Source organism: Erythrolamprus reginae, chromosome 2, assembly GCF_031021105.1.
Source record: "Erythrolamprus reginae isolate rEryReg1 chromosome 2, rEryReg1.hap1, whole genome shotgun sequence".
NCBI classification, from domain to species: domain Eukaryota; kingdom Metazoa; phylum Chordata; class Lepidosauria; order Squamata; family Dipsadidae; genus Erythrolamprus; species Erythrolamprus reginae.
The window spans coordinates 269,893,201-269,897,934 of NC_091951.1; the positions used below are offsets into that span (position 1 = coordinate 269,893,201).

General features: G+C 45.7%; 1 pseudogene; it reads right to left on the bottom strand.

Moving 5' to 3' along the window:
• Window positions 1-343: 343 nt before the first annotated feature.
• On the bottom strand, window positions 344-868 carry LOC139158931 (ferritin heavy chain A-like; annotated as a pseudogene).
• Between the last annotated feature and the right edge of the window lie 3,866 nt (window positions 869-4,734).

Consider the following 4,734-nt stretch of genomic DNA (forward strand, 5'->3'; position numbering starts at 1 on the left):
GGCTCTTCCCCTAGGGCCCGCCAGATGGCATTGTTTAGTCGACGGGACCCGGAGAAGGCCAACTCTGTGGGACCTTATCGGCTGCTGGGATTCATGCGGTAGAAGGCGGTTCCGGAGGTATTCTGGTCCAATGCCATGTAGGGCTTTAAAGGTCATTACCAACACTTTGAATTGTGACCGGAAACTGATCGGCAGCCAGTGCAGGCCACAGAGTGTTGTAGAAACATGGGTGAATCTAGGAAGCCCCACGATAGCTCTCGCGGCTGCATTCTGCACGATCTGAAGTTTCCGAACACTTTTCAAAGGTAGCCCCATGTAGGGAGCGTTGCAGTAATTTAACTGTTTAACTGTTCTCGCTTAAGGTGAGCGTATCAAAGAGGTATTCACCCATGCCATTCTGGGGCCATCCCAGGCATGTTAAGTTGGTTCAGATGTCTCCCAGGAGCTTAATAGCCTTCACTTGCTTTTCCAGAAATTCATTATCCAGAAAGTCATAGATGAGAGTCTGCTTTCTCAGTTGCCAGCTTGTGCAGATCCAGCAAAGCTTGGTGGACCTCCTCTAGATCAGGGCGTGCTCCAAGGCATCTGGAGTGTTGCCCCATTCGTCTTTCTCTGGCTTCTTGATATTCTGCAACACAATACACCCTCCTCACTTATTTTGGCACTTCAGAAACTTGTCGGCATGTTCTTTCTCTTCTTGGGATTGTTCCTTCAAGAACTTGGCCAGATGGCACAAGGCTATATCATCACGGTCAAAGTGATGGGCCATGGAGAAGTAGACATAACTAGCATGGAGTTCAATGTTCACCAAAGGGTTTACAGCAGCCTCACATCCAGCATGGTAGTTGTGACAGATTTGAGAAGTCATCATGAGAGGAAAAGAAGGTCGTTCCTGAAGTCCAGAAGGTCAATCAGGAGGAATGTCCTGAGTGGGAGAACTATTAAGCCATGAAACAACCTCTTCCTGTAGTTGAGGTTTTCTTTGCTAGAGGTTTTTTTAAAAAAAGATTAAACAGTTATTTGTGCATAATAAAATGAATATTCCTAAAGTTGGCAAGACCTTCTAGATCCCTTCCAATTCTATAATAGAATGGAATGGGACAGGATGGGATGGGACAGAACAGAATAATTCTTTATTGGCCAAGTGTGATTGGACACAAAATGAATTTGTTTCCCGTGCATAAGCTCTCAGTGTACATAACAAAGCTACCAATCTGAGTATGATGTGGGACCTTCCGGAGTTCAGAAATGTTTTAGATTTCTGATATTTTATGTCTGTTTCCATCTTCAGTGTTCTTAAAAAACTTTGTTGTAATACTGTTTCCTTTTTTGCTTCTAACAGTTTTCTAAAAAAAAATGGTTAAGTTATTTTCCAAGGTTATTTTTGATTTTCTTTGGCTTTGGCTTCTCTCTTAATCTTGGCAATTTCCACAATTTCATCTAGCTCAGAAGTCTTCAAACTCGGCAACTCCAAATACGAACTGAATAATCAAATTATCATAGATAATCCCCACTCGATTAAAGACCTTGGTATACTAATAACAAAAGATTTACCGTATTTTTCGCTCCATAAGACGCAGTTTTTTTCCTCCCAAAGTAGGATGAAAAATCAGCCTCGTCTTATGGAGCGAAGATGCAGGCAGGGAGGGGGGGGGGAGGCTGCGAATTTGGAAGCGCCATCCCGCCGGCTGGCTGGCTAGCTGCTGCCTGGCCCACCGTTCCCCGTAAGCTGCGCCCGTGAGCAGGCGTGCACCCCCAAATACACCCGAGCGCCCTTTTCCACGGGCGTGCGCTCCCCATCCCCCTGCCAGCCCGCGGGGAGGTGGGCGGGGGCGGGGAGGTGTGGCAGTAGAAGTAAAGGGAGCCGCGGCCGCCCCTGCCTCCCCACGGTGCCTCTGGCCAAATGCGCCCCTGGCTTCTCCACGCTGCCCTATTGCCCGCCCGATCCGCCTCCTCTCCTCCTCTGCCACCTCCTGCGTTGGGGCGCGATCTGCCTCCTCTCCTCCGCTGCCTCCTCCTGCCTTGGGGCGCAATCTGCCCCCTCTCCAACGTCGCTGCCTTCTGCCTTGGGGCGCGATCTGCCCCCTCTCCTCCGCCGCCGCCTTCTGCCTTGGGGCGCGATCCGGGAGTCCGGGACTGTGTGGCTTTACGCCATGAAGAGAAAACGGCCGACTTTTCCCTGCTGCCGGAGCCGTTTCCTCTTCATGGCGCAAAGCCACATAGTCCCGGACTCCGGGATTGCTCGCCCAAGGCAGGAAGCGGTGGAGGAGGAGAGGGGGCGGATCGCGCCCCAAGGCAGAAGGCGGCGGCGGAGGAGGAGAGGGGGCGAATCGCGCCCCAAGGCAGAAGGCAGCCATCTGCCCAGACAGAAAGGAAACAAGAGAGAGAAAGTGAGAAGAAGAGAGAGAAAGAGGGGGAGAGAGAGAGAAAGAGAGAGGGGGAGAGAGAGAAAGAGAGGGAGAGGGAGAAAGAGAGTGGGAGAGGGGGGAGAGATAGCAAGAGAGGGAGAGAGAGAAAGAGAGAGGGAGAGGGGGGAGAGAGAGGGAGAGGGGGGAGAGATAGCAAGAGAGAGAGAGAAAGAGAGAGGGAAAGGGGGAGAGAGGGGGGAGAGAAAGAGAGAGGGAGGGAGAGAGAGGAGATAAAGAAAGAGGAGAGAGAGAAAGGAAGAGAAAGAAAGAAAGAGGGATAGAAAGAGAGAGAGAGTGAGAGATGCTCAGTGAGCCTTTCTTTGAAGTTGCCTTTCTTTCTTTCTTTCTTTCCTTCTTTCTTTTTCTCTCTTGCTCTCTCATTCTTTTTTCTTTCTCTTGCTTTCTTTCTCTCCTTCCTTCCCTCATTCCATTTCTTTCATTCTCCCTCTCTATTTTTATTTCTCTTTCATTTTCTTTCTCTCTTTCTTGCTTTCTTTCTTGCTCTTTTTCTTTCTCTCTTTTACCTTCCCTTCCTCTATTTCTTCTTTTCTTTCCCCTTCCTACCTTCTTCCCTCCCTCCCTTCAGTCCTTCCTCTCTTACTCTCCCCTTTCATAAGTTTCCTTGCTTCCTTCCTCTGTTCCTGTCCCTTCCCCCTTTCTTTCTTTCTTTCTTTCTTTCTTTCTTTCCTTCCTTCCTTTCCTCCCTCCATTTCTTGCTTTCCTTTTCCTTCCTCCCTTCTTTCCTCCCTCCCTCCCTTCTTTCACTCCTTCCTCTCTTCCTCTCCCCTTTTTGGCTCAAAATATATTTTTTCTATTTTCCTCCTCTAAAATCTAGGTGCGTCTTATCAGCAGGTGCGTCTTATAGAGCGAAAAATACGGTAAGTGCCAAAGCCCACTGCAACAATATAGCCAAGAAGGCTTCAAGAGTTGTAAACCTAATCCTACCTAGCTTCTGCTCTGGCAATCTCACACTACTTACCAGAGCTTACAAAACTTTTGCCAGACTCATCTTCGAATACAGCTCATCTGTTTGGAACCCATATCGCATCTCAGACATTAACACCCTTGAAAATGTCCAAAGATACTTCACCAGAAGAGCCCTTCACTCCTCCACTCGAAATAGAATACCCTATGAGACTACACTTTCAATCCTGGGCCTAGAAAGTTTAGAACTAAGACGCCTTAAACAAGATCTAACTTTTGCCTATAAGATCATATGCTGCAACGTACTGCCTGTCGGCGACTACTTCAGCTTCAACCACAACAACACAAGAGCACACAACAGATTTAAACTTAATATTAACCGCTCCAAACTTGACTGTAAAAAATATGACTTCAGTAACCGAGTTGTCGAAGCGTGGAGCTCATTACCGGACTCCATAGTGTCATCCCCAAACCCCCAACACTTTACCCTTAGATTATCTATGGTTGACCTATCCAGATTCCTAAGAGGTTAGTAAGGGGTGAGTACAAGTGCACTAGAGTGCCTTCCGTCCCCTGTCCTATTGCTCCCCTATATCTCCTATACCTTTCTTCTAATCCTATATCTCTTCTTCTATTCTTTCATTGATATGTTCTATTACTTCATCTTCTTTTCTATTATTTCTTAGATATATTTTACTATGAGTATCTCCTCTATAACCTTCATCATGTATCTTATTATGTATATATAGATATATACCGACTAAAACCCTCATTGTGTATTGGACAAAATAAATAAATAAATAAACAAACAAACAAACAGACAAATAGACAAATAGACAAATAAATAAATAAATAAATAAATAAACAAACTTTAAGACTGGTGGACTTCAACTCCCAGAAATTCTAAGAGTTAAAGTCCACAAGTCTTAAAGTTGCCATGTTTGAGGACCCCTGATCTAGCTTGTACTTTTTGCTTCTTGGTCTTTGGCAGTTGCTTTTCATTTTCATCCTTACCAGCTTCTCTTTGCCTATCAACCAGGTTCCGGACTTCAAAGCTATTTCTAATGTACTTCTTGAACATGGTAAGTGCATGCTCAAGATCCTATTATAAAAGCTGGCTGGTTTTGTTGTTCTGCTTAGCTTTACACATGAGTAATTTTGATCTGTTCTACAAACTTGAGTTGAAAATGAAGCCCAACAATAATATTTGTGTGGCCTATTTCAGTGGACAGAGGGAAGTGCCCATTTTGACTATACCCTGGTAGAATTTATTTGAAAAATAGATTTCCAGAGTTACTATTGTAGTCTCTAGAGTTGAGAAGGGAGATCAGAACACATCCGTTGAAATTGTGCAGGTTGGGTAAAGCTAATTCTTCCTGGCACTTTTCCACACAACATACTC